The sequence below is a fragment of the Cryptomeria japonica genome, unplaced genomic scaffold (genome assembly GCF_030272615.1).
Source record: "Cryptomeria japonica unplaced genomic scaffold, Sugi_1.0 HiC_scaffold_242, whole genome shotgun sequence".
NCBI classification, from domain to species: domain Eukaryota; kingdom Viridiplantae; phylum Streptophyta; class Pinopsida; order Cupressales; family Cupressaceae; genus Cryptomeria; species Cryptomeria japonica.
Window position 1 is genome coordinate 115,001 of NW_026729064.1, and position 12,649 is coordinate 127,649.

Consider the following 12,649-nt stretch of genomic DNA (forward strand, 5'->3'; position numbering starts at 1 on the left):
GTAGCACTCTTTTGTGCAACCGCCCAAACAACGCCCCCTCTACCCTCTGTCGAAACACTCGGCATTGCTGCTCCCTAAGGTGAGCTTCTCCTCATAGGCAATTCCGCTCTTATCCGGTCACGTTTGTGTGCCCGAATTTCGCAAGGCAACCTCCATGGGACATGGAAAAGACTCGAGAAGAGAGCTCGCTCACGGGAGAGAGAAGCCAAGGAGACCACGAGAGTGCTGAGAGTGGGACAGCGCTGAATAGGCGGGAGAAGCCTGCGCGTATAAACGGAGATATATATCCAATTGCAACGAAGGAACGTGCCAAAGATCGAGAACAATGGCAGAAATGCTAGTAACGTGCACTTCGGGACCAACGCATCACCGGAAGACAACCGCCAAACATCGAAAGAGTCGCGATGCTCCGCAACCTACGTGCAAAGCGGTCGCACACCGGGTAAGGGAGTGAGAGCCCCAAACATAGCTGGGCGAGGCGCTCACTCCGCTCTTTAATATCTCGTTAATACCGCCAAGGAAATGGCACAAGCACACACACACAAGCATCCTCGGAAGAGGACAGTTCGAGTGACAGGTCAAATCCAAGAGTTCCGAAGACTACCTCCAGGAACAATCGGGAACAAGACCGATTACAAGTCGTCGAGTCTGTTACTGGGCGAACACGAGATGCACACAGGAAATCGATCAGCCCTCACAATGGCCCAAGGCCAGAGATCGGACTGCTACGATTTACCCCAACAATCATCGTGCCACTCTTCGCAGAGAGGTGATAGACGCCAACGAGCCCGCGCATAGCAATCGAGGTGTAAAAAGGGCGTTGAAGGCAGGAAGCCTGGACGAAAGAGGCTACGAGGTCACCTCGAAGCGGTCTAAGAATCGGGCGCACTTGGGGCGACTACCAGTGCCAACCCCTTATCCCGCGGTGCGTCCGACACACAGAAATTTCCAAGGCGGCCAAGGAGCCTCCCCGCATAGCAATCGGGGTGTGAGGTTACGGATGCAGCATTGATAGCAATCGAGGTGTGAGGCGAAGGATGCAGAAGTGAGAGCCGAGGGATGTAGCAGAGATAGCAATCGGGGTGTGTGATGCAGAAGAGATAGCAATCGAGGTGTGCGGTGGGAAGGGCCCAGCAGCCAGAATGCATGAAGCGACGGATGAAGCAGTGATGACAACCGGGCTGTGAGGAGAGGAGGGATGCAGCCAAGAAAGCAATCAGGGCTCGAGGCAAGGGATGCATCAAGGATAGCAATCATGTTGTGAGGCGAGATTCCAAAGGCTAAACGTGAGAGGCTGCAGGGTCGACTCAGAGAGGTCTATGCATGTGAGAGGCTGAAAGCAAGGTTGACTCGGAGCGGTCTATGCATCGGGCGCGCTTGGGGCGACTACCAGTGCCAACCCCTTATCCCGCGACGCGTCCGACAAAGAGAACGTTCCAAGGCGGCAGAGGAGGTTACCAGCCGAAGGATGCAGTAGCAATAACAGGTATAGTTCCGCGGCGGCCGAGAAGACTCACCGCATAGGAATCGGGATGCGAGGCGAGGGATGCGGCGGGAAGGCCCCGACGGCTAAACGGAAGAGGCTGCAGGGCCGCCTCGGAATGGTCCAAGCATCGGATGCGATTGGGACGACTACCAGTGCCAACCCCTTATCCCGCGATGCGTCCGATACACAGATAGTTCCAAGGCGGCCGAGGAGCCTCACCGCATATCAATCGGGGTGCGAGGCGAGGGATGGGGCGGGAAGGCCCCAACGGCTAGACGGAAGAGGCTTCAGGGCCACCTCGGAATGGTCCAAGCATCGGACGCGCTTGGGGCGACTGCCAGTGCCAACCCCTTATCCCGCGATGCGTCCGATACACAGATGGTTCCAAGGCGGCCGAGGAGCCTCACCGCATAGCAATCGGGGGTGCGAGGCGAGGGATGGGGCGGGAAGGCCCCAACGGCTAGACGGAAGAGGCTTCAGGGCCGCCTAGGAATGGTCCAAGCATCGGACACGCTTGGGGCGACTACCAGTGACAGCCCCCTATCCCGCGATGCGTCCGATACGAAGATGGTTCCAAGGCGGCCGAGGAGCCTCACCGCATAGCAATCGGGGTGCGAGGTGGGGGATGCGGCGAGATGGCCCCAACGGCTAGACGGAAGAGGCCACAGGGCCGCGTCGGAATAGTCCAAGCATCGGACGCGCTTGGGGCGACTACCAGTGACAACCCCTTATCCCGCGATGCGTCCGATACGAAGATAGTTCCAAGGCGGCCGAGGAGCCTCACCGCATAGCAATCGGGGTGCGAGGTGGGGGATGCGGCGAGATGGCCCCAACGGCTAGACGGAAGAGGCTGCAGGGCCGCCTCGGAATAGTCCAAGCATCGGACGCGCTTGGGGCCACTACCAGTGACAACCCCTTATCCCGCAATGCGTCCGATACGAAGATAGTTCCAAGGCGGCCGAAGAGCCTCACCGCATAGCAATCGGGGTGCGAGGTGGGGGATGCGGCGAGATGGCCCCAACGGCTAGACGGAAGAGGCCACAGGGCCGCCTCGGAATAGTCCAAGCATCGGACGCGCTTGGGGCGACTACCAGTGACAACCCCTTATCCCGCGATGCGTCCGATACGAAGATAGTTCCCAGGCGGCCGAGGAGCCTCACCGCATAGCAATCGGGGTGCGAGGCGAGGGATGCGGCGAGATGGCCCCAAAGGCTAGACGGAAGAGGCTGCAGGGCTGCCTCGGAATAGTCCAAGCATCGGACGCGCTTGGGGCGACTACCACTGCCAACCCCTTATCCCGCGATGCGTCCGATACACAGATAGTTCCGAGGCGGCCGAGGAGGTGGGGGATGCAGCGAGATGGCCCCAACGGCTAGACGGAAGAGGCTGCAGGGCCGCCTCGGAATAGTCCAAGCATCGGACGCGCTTGGGGCGACTACCAGTGACAACCCCTTATCCCGCGATGCGTCCGATACACAGATAGTTCCGAGGCGGCCAAGGAGCCTCACCGCATAGCAATCGTGGTGCGAGGTGGGGGATGCGGCGAGATGGCCCCAACGGCTAGACGGAAGAGGCTGCAGGGCCGCCTCGGAATGGTCCAAGCATCGGATGCGCTTGGGGCGACTACCACTGCCAACCCCTTATCCCGCGATGCGTCCGATACACAGATAGTTCCAAGGCGGCCGAGGAGCCTCACAGCATAGCAATCAGGGTGCGAGGCGAGGGATGCGGCGAGAAAGCCCCAACGGCTAGAGGGAAGAGGCTTCAGGTCCGCCTCGGAATGGTCCAAGCATCGGACGCGCTTGGGGCGACTACCAGTGACAACCCCTTATCCCGCGACGCGTCCGATACACAGATAGTTCCAAGGCGGCCGAGGAGCCTCACCGCATAGCAATCGGGGTGCGAGGCGAGGGATGCGGCGAGAAGGACCCAACGGCTACACGGAAGAGGCTTCGGGGCCGCCTCGGAATGGTCCAAGCATCGGACGCGCTTGGGGCGACTACCAGTGACAACCCCTTATCCCGCGACGCGTCCGATACACAGATAGTTCCAAGGCGGCCGAGGAGCCTCACCGCATAGCAATCGGGGTGCGAGGCGAGGGATGCGGCGAGAAGGACCCAACGGCTACACGGAAGAGGCTTCGGGGCCGCCTCGGAATGGTCCAAGCATCGGACGCGCTTGGGGCGACTACCAGTGACAACCCCTTATCCCGCGACGCGTCCGATACACAGATAGTTCCAAGGCGGCCGAGGAGCCTCACCGCATAGCAATCGGGGTGCGAGGCGAGGGATGCGGCGAGAAGGACCCAACGGCTAGACGGAAGAGGCTTCGGGTCCGCCTCGGAATGGTCCAAGCATCGGACGCGCTTGGGGCGACTACCAGTGACAACCCCTTATCCCGCGACGCGTCCGATACACAGATAGTTCCAAGGCGGCCGAGGAGCCTCACCGCATAGCAATCGGGGTGCGAGGCGAGGGATGCGGCGAGAAGGACCCAACGGCTAGACGGAAGAGGCTTCGGGTCCGCCTCGGAATGGTCCAAGCATCGGACGCGCTTGGGGCGACTACCAGTGACAACCCCTTATCCCGCGACGCGTCCGATACACAGATAGTTCCAAGGCGGCCGAGGAGCCTCACCGCATAGCAATCGGGGTGCGAGGCGAGGGATGCGGCGAGAAGGACCCAACGGCTAGACGGAAGAGGCTTCGGGTCCGCCTCGGAATGGTCCAAGCATCGGACGCGCTTGGGGCGACTACCAGTGACAACCCCTTATCCCGCGACGCGTCCGATACACAGATAGTTCCGAGGCGGCCGAGGAGCCTCACCGCATAGCAATCGGGGTGCGAGGCGAAGGATGCGGCGAGAAGGACCCAACGGCTAGACGGAAGAGGCTTCGGGTCCGCCTCGGAATGGTCTAAGCATCGGACGCGCTTGGGGCGACTACCAGTGACAACCCCTTATCCCGCGACGCGTCCGATACACAGATAGTTCCAAGGCGGCCGAGGAGCCTCACCGCATAGCAATCGGGGTGCGAGGCGAGGGATGCGGCGAGAAGGACCCAACGGCTAGACGGAAGAGGCTTCAGGGCCGCCTCGGAATGGTCCAAGCATCGAACGCGCTTGGGGCGACTACCAGTGACAACCCCTTATCCCGCGACGCGTCCGATACACAGATAGTTCCGAGGCGGCCGAGGAGCCTCACCGCATAGCAATCGGGGTGCGAGGCGAGGGATGCGGCGAGAAGGACCCAACGGCTAGACGGAAGAGGCTTCAGGGCCGCCTCGGAATGGTCCAAGCATCGGACGCGCTTGGGGCGACTACCAGTGACAACCCCTTATCCCGCGACGCGTCCGATACACAGATAGTTCCGAGGCGGCCGAGGAGCCTCACCGCATAGCAATCGGGGTGCGAGGCGAGGGATGCGGCGAGAAGGACCCAACGGCTAGACGGAAGAGGCTTCAGGGCCGCCTCGGAATGGTCCAAGCATCGGACGCGCTTGGGGCGACTACCAATGACAACCCCTTATCCCGCGACGCGTCCGATACACAGATAGTTCCGAGGCGGCCGAGGAGCCTCACCGCATAGCAATCGGGGTGCGAGGCGAGGGATGCGGCGAGAAGGACCCAACGGCTAGACGGAAGAGGCTTCAGGGCCGCCTCGGAATGGTCCAAGCATCGGACGCGCTTGGGGCGACTACCAGTGACAACCCCTTATCCCGCGACGCGTCCGATACACAGATAGTTCCGAGGCGGCCGAGGAGCCTCACCGCATAGCAATCGGGGTGCGAGGCGAGGGATGCGGCGAGAAGGACCCAACGGCTAGACGGAAGAGGCTTCAGGGCCGCCTCGGAATGGTCCAAGCATCGGACGCGCTTGGGGCGACTACCGTTGCCAACCCCTTATCCCGCGATGCGTCTGATACACAGATAGTTCCGAGGCGGCCGAGGAGCCTCACCGCATAGCAATCGGGTTGCGAGGCAGATTATTGGGAAGGGAACCCCCTGGGATGCGGCTCAAGCAGTGCCCAAAGGGACTGGAATGCGGAATCACATCGAGAGACCCAAATGCTATACGAGGGCTCAAATCGAATTATCGATTTGGCCACGACATGGACGCATCGGAACGACTACCTTTGCCGAACCACTCGCAATTGCATCCATACCGAAACCAATAGACATTTCCGTTAGAGCCCTCGCATAGCATTCGGGAATCTCGCATGCCCCTCTAAATCGACCAATGCTGGCGCTCAATGAAAATCCGAGCGCTACCACCGTTCGAGCGCCAGCATTGGTCGAGTTAGAGGGGCACGGGGGAGAATGCTCCAGTCAACACCTCCCCTATATAAGTTATTTGTCCGATTCTCGCACAACCGTAGTCTGCCTCGTCGAATCAAACAACGGTCCCAGATTCCGACTTCCGTTCCGTAGAGACCCAAAAGCTAGATGGAGGCTCGCAAGAAAGAGAGTCGGCGCATAGCAATCGGGTTTCTCGAACGTTTAGGGACCGAGCTCACTTGCGGATAGGGCAAAATCCGCCAAGCAACCCAAAAGCTAGACGGGGGCTCGAATCGAATCGCCTAGGCGGCCACAACAACGACGTGTTGGATCGACTACCAGTGCCAAACCATTCAGCAAGACTAGTCTGTGTCGAGGCCGGATAGAGATTCTCAGAGAGCGCCCGCATAGCATTTAGGAGACCTGCCGCGTCCCTCACACTCGACAAATGGTGGTGCACGTTTATAAATCCGAGCGATCCCAACCCTTTCAAGCACCAACATCGGTCGAGATAGAGGGGCACGGAGGGGGCTGCGTGAGACAACACAGTCCCCTATATAAGTTATTTGTCCGATTCTCACACATCCGAAGAATGGTCATCAAATCGGACAACAGCCCAAACTTCCGACTTCCGTCCCAGAAAGCCCAAGAGCTATCTAAAACGTTCATGGCCGGAACTCGATCGCGGCTATACCAGTCCGCCAAGCAACCCAAAAGCTAGACTGGAGCTCTAGTCGAATCACCTCTGTGGCCATTGCAAGGACGTGTTGGAGCGACTACCATTGCCGAACCATTCCGCAGGTCGAGTCCATACCAAGGCCGCATAGAGATTCACGATGAGCTCCTGCATAGCAATCAGGAGACTTGCCGTGTCCATCACAATCGATAAATCCTGGTGCAAGATTTTTGCATCCGAGCGCTCCAACCAGTCGAGCACCAGCATCAATCGACATAAACGGGCACGGGGGGAGGATGCTCGAGAACACTACCTCCCCTATATAAGTTATTTGTCCGATTCTCAAGCAGCCGAAGTCTGGTCATCGAATCGGGTCAAAGACCACAACTTCCGACTTTACCCACAATGCAAGTCATCGAATCGAACATCGGCCCCCGAGTCGGACTCCATGCGTATGTCAGGTCATCGGACCCAAATTCCGCCTTCCTGCGCATGGCGGGCCATCAATATCAACTCGGTCATCGGACCCAAACTCCGCCTTTTTGCGTATGGCACGCCTTCAAATCGGTCATCGGACCCAAATTCCGCCTTCCTGTGCATGGCGGGCCATCAACATCAACTCGGTCATCGGACCCAAATTCCGCCTTTCTGCGCATGGCACGCCATCAACTCGGTCATCGGACCCAAATTCCGCCTTCCTGCGCATGGCAGGTCATCGGACACAAATTCAGACCTCGCCAATATGCCTACGTATCGAATCGGTCATCGGACCCAACTTCCGACTTCATCCATACTGTAGGGTCTTTGAGGTTGGCGCGGTGCGCTCAACCCAGGGAGTCGACCCATCGAAGCATACACCTCCCCTATATAAGCTATTTGTCCGATTCCCACACCTGTGTAGTTTGCACCTCTGACCAGGACATCGACCCCAACTTCCGAACTCGACTGCAACGACGGCACCAGCGCCTTGGTGCGCACCTTGCGACGCACAGTCCCAACATTCGCCTTCCTGCACATGGCAGGTCATCGGACCCAAATTCCGACCTCGCGAGTATGCCTACATATCGAATCGGTCATCGGACCCAACTTCCGACTTCATCCATACCGTAGGGTCTTTGAGGTTGGCGCGGTGCGCTCAACCCGGGGAGTCGACCCAACGAAGCATACACCTCCCCTATATAAGCTATTTGTCCGATTCCCACACCTGTGTAGTTTGCACCTCCGATCAAGACATCGACCCCAACTTCCGAACTCGCCTCCAACGACCGAACCAGCGCCTTGGTGCGCACCTTGCAACGCACAGTGCCAACATTCGCCTTCCTGCACGTGGCAGGTCATCGGACCCAAATTCCGACCTCGCGAGTATGCCTACATATCGAATCGGTCATCGGACCCAACTTCCGACTTCATCCATACCGTAGGGTCTTTGAGGTTGGCGCGGTGCGCTCAACCCGGGGAGTCGACCCAACGAAGCATACACCTCCCCTATATAAGCTATTTGTCCGATTCCCACACCTGTGTAGCTTGCACCTCCGATCAGGACATCGACCCCAACTTCCGAACTCGACTAAAAAGACCGCACCAGCGCCTTGGTGTGCACCTTGCAACGCACAGTGTCAACATTCGCCTTCCTGCACATGGCAGGTCATCGGACCCAAATTCCGACCTCATGAGCATACCTACTAATCGAATTGGTCATCGGACCCAACTTCCGACTTCATCCATACCGTAGGGTCTTTGAGGTTGGCGCGGTGCGCTCAACCTGGGGAGTCGACCCATCGAAGCATACACCTCCCCTATATAAGCTATTTGTCCGATTCCGACACCTGTGTAGTTTGCACCTCCGCTCAGGACATCGACCCCAACTTCCGAACTCGCCTGCAACGACCGAACCAGCGCCTTGGTGCGCACCAAAAGTGCGCACTTTTGGAGGGCACTTTTGTGCGCTCCAAAGGTGCGCACTTTTGGAGGGCACTTTTCTGCGCTCCAAAGGTGCGCACTTTTGGAGGGCACTTTTTGGAGGGCACTTTTCTGCGCTCCAAAGGTGCGCACTTTTGGAGGGCACTTTTTGGAGGGCACTTTTCTGCGCTCCAAAGGTGCGCACTTTTGGAGGGCACTTTTTGGAGGGCACTTTTCTGCGCTCCAAAGGTGCGCACTTTTGGAGGGCACTTTTTGGAGGGCACTTTTCTGCGCTCCAAAGGTGCGCACTTTTGGAGGGCACTTTTTGGAGGGCACTTTTCTGCGCTCCAAAGGTGCGCACTTTTGGAGGGCACTTTTCTGCGCTCCAAAGGTGCGCACTTTTGGAGGGCACTTTTTGGAGGGCACTTTTCTGCGCTCCAAAGGTGCGCACTTTTGGAGGGCACTTTTCTGCGCTCCAAAGGTGCGCACTTTTGGAGGGCACTTTTTGGAGGGCACTTTTCTGCGCTCCAAAGGTGCGCACTTTTGGAGGGCACTTTTGTGCACTCCAAAGGTGCGCACTTTTGGAGGGCACTTTTCCTGTGCTCCAAAGGTGCACACCTAGGTGAGCACCTTCGACCACACCTTGTAGCACACCAAACTCTGACTTTCGACTTCATCCGCAATGCAGGGTCTTTGAGGTTGGCGCAATGCGCACAACCAGGGGAGTCGACCCATCAAACCCAACACCTCCCCTATATAAGCTATTTGTCTGATTCTCATACATGCGTAGCCTGCAGGAGCAATTAGGACATCGACCCCAACTTTCGGCTTCTAAACGAAAACAAGGTCTTTGAGGTTGGTGTAATGCGAACAACTAGGGGAGTCAACCCATCAAACCCAACACCTCCCCTATATAAGCTATTTGTCTGATTCTCATACATGTGTAGTCTACAGGAGCAATTAGGACATCGACCCCAACTTTTGACTTCTTAACGAAAACAAGGTCTTTGAGGTTGACGTAATGCGCACAACCAGGGGAGTCGACCCATCAAACCCAACACCTCCCCTATATAAGCTATTTGTCCGATTCTCATACATGTGTAGCCTGCAGGAGCCATTAGGACATTGACCCCAACTTTTGACTTCTTAACGAAAACAAGGTCTTTGAGGTTGGCGTAATGCGCACAACCAAGGGAGTTGACCCATCAAACCCAACACCTCCCCTATATAAGCTATTTGTCTGATTCTCATACATGTGTAGCCTGCAACAACGATTAGGACATCCACCCCAACTTCTGAATTCGTCTGCGTTGACCGCACCAAAGGTGCACGCCTTGGTGCTCACCAAAATCCGACTTCCGACTTCTTCTGCTATGCGGGGTCTTTGAGGTTGGCGCAGTGCGCACAACCAGGGGAGTCAACCCACCGAATGCAACACCTCCCCTATATAAGCTATTTGTCTGATTCTCATACATGCGTAGACTGCAGCAATGATTAGGACATCCACCCCAACTTTTGACTTCTTAAACAAGACAGGGTCTTTGAAGTTGGTGCAGTGCACACAACCAGGGGAGTCGACCCATCAAACGCAACACCTCCCCTATATAAAGCTATTTGTCCGATTCTCATACGTGTAGTCTGCAGCAGCGATTAGGACATCGACCCCAACTTCCGAATTCGTTTGCATTGACCGCACCAAAGGTGCACGCCTTGGTGTGCACCCTGGAGTGCACTTTGGTGCTCACCTCGGTGCACACTTTGGTGTGCACCTCGGTGTGCACCAAAGGTGCGCACCTTGGAGCGCACCAAAGGTGTACACTTTGGAGCGCACCACATAGGGTCTTTGAGAGGTTGGCGCAGTGCGCACACCAAGGTGGGTGTTGAGGTGCGTGCCGAGGTGGGTGGGTGCTAGGGTGCGCTCCATGGTGGGTGCCAGGGTGGGTGCGTGCTAGGGTGGATTCCAAAGAGGGTCATAGGGTGGGTGCCAAGGTGGGTTGGTGATATAGTGGGTTCAAAGGTGGGTACTAGGGTGGGTTCCAAGGTGGGTCACAAGTTGGGTGCCAGGATGCGTGGGTGTTAGGTTGGGTGCCAAGGTGGGCTCCTGCGTGGGTGGGTGCTAGGGTGGGTTTCAAGGTGGACGCGAGGGCGGGTGCCAAGGTGGGTAACAAGTTGGGTGTTAGGATGGGTGAGTGCTAGAGTGGGTGCCAAGGTGGGTGGGTGCTAAGGTGGATGCCAAGGTGGTTCACAGGGTGGGTGGGTTCTAGGGTGAGTTCCAAGGTGGGTCACAGGTTCAGTGCTAGGGTGGGTGTCAAGGCGGGTGTCGAGGTGCCTGGGTGCTAGGGTGTGGATGCCAATGTGGGTCATAGGGTGGGTACTAGGGTGGGCTGCAATGTGGGTGCCAAGGTGGGTAACATGCTCGGTGGGTTCTAAATTGGGTGCCAGGGTGGGTGTGCACCCACCTTGCCCGAGGTGGGTGCCAAGGTGCCAGTGTGGGTGGGTGCTAAGGTGGATGCCAAGGTGGGTGAGAAGGTGGGTGATAGGTTGAGTGGTAGGATGGGTGGGTGCCAAGATGGGTCACAGGGTGGGTGCAAGGGTGGGTAGGTGCTAGGGTTGGTGTCAGGGTGGGTGGGTGCTAGGTTGGGTTCCAAGGTGGGTGCGAGGGTGAGTGTCAAGGTGGGTCACAGGTTAGGTGCTAGGATGGGTGAGTGCTAGGGTGCAAAGGTGCCAGGGTGGGTGCTAGGATGGGTCGATGCTAGGGTGAGTGGCAAGGTGGGTCCACAAGTGTCAAGGTGGGTGCCGAGGTGGGTGCCAAGTCGGCGACTGCTATGGTGGATGCCAAGGTGGGTCACGGGGTGGGTGCCAAGTTGCTAGGTTGGGTTCCAAGGTGGGTGCCAACGTGGGTGCTAGGGTGCGTGGGTTAAAGGGTGTGTCACAACGTGGGTGCCAGGATGGGTGCGCACCCACACTGGCCAAGACGGGTGCGGGTGCAAGGTTGGGTTCCAAGCCCGGTCACAGGCTGGGTGCTAGGATGGGTGGGTGCCAAGGTGGGCACCAGGGTGGGTGCACCCACCCTGGCCAAGGTGGGTCACGGGGTGGGTCCTAGGGTGGGTAACGGGGTGGGTACTAAGGTGCGTGCCAAGGTGGGTCATAGGGTGGGTGCCAAGGTGGGCACCAGGGTGGGTGTGCACCAACCCTAGCCAGGGTAGGTCACGGGGTGGTTGTCGGGGTGGGCGTCAAGGAGCCAAGGTGGGTGGCAAGTAGCCAAGTTGCGTGCCAAGGTGGGTGTCGGGGTGGGTGCCAAGGATCCAAGGTGGGTGCCAAGGAACCAAGGTGGGTGTCTGGGTGGGTGCCGAGGTGGGAGCCAGGGTGGGTCCCAAGGTGAGTGCAAAGGTGGGTGCCAGGGTCAAGGTGAGTGCCAATGTGGGTTCCAAGGTGCCAGGGTCAGGGTGAGTGCCAATGTGGGTTCAAAGGTGCTAAGTTGGGTGCGAGGTTGGGTGCGAGGGTGGGTGGGTGCCAAGGTGTGCTAGGTGGAAGCCCGGGTGGGTCGGCATCCCATGGGTGTCGAGTTGGGTGCCTGATGGGTGCTTCTTGTCAAGTTTTAGTCGTCGGGACTCATTTCGAGCCTTAGAGGTCGTTTCTTGTCCGGTTGCCCTGTCTTCGACCTGGGAACCCAATTTTGGTCCTCGGGTCCCATTTTTTTTTGTCTCGCATCCCACTTTTGGCCTGTGGCCTTTTCGGGGTCGATTCTCGTTTTGGGCATCAGAGCATGTTTCTTCTCCTAAAACCCAATATTTGTTTATTAAGTCTCGGAACACATTTTTGTTCTCGTGGACCCATCATGGGTCTTGGAACGCATTTGTGGTCCTTGGGTCCCATTTTGCATCCCGAAACTTGTGTTTTGGTGCTTGATCCCTATTTTGGGTGCCCACCTTGCACCAAGTGCGCACCCGGGGCAAACCGAGCGCCTTGGTGCACCGGGGCAAGATCGAGCGTGCACCCGAGGCGCCCCGAACATGCACCAAGGTGCACTCGGCCCACATGTGAGCGCAGGTCGTTGCGCCCGAGGTGGTGTGTGGGCACCGCGTTGCAGACGGGACACTGCACGCACACGACGCCCCCTCCAGGTGCACGCACGTAGGCCGGGCCGGGTGCACACCCGACGCCCTAGCAAGGTGCGCGCACCCGGGCAGGGCTCACACTTGGCGAACGGGGCGCACTTCGCGAGGGAGGGTGTGCACCTCGACGGGGGTGGGTGGCCGGGGTGGATTCGCACGTGGGTCGCGGTTTGCTAAGTACACACTGCGACAAGCTCATAAC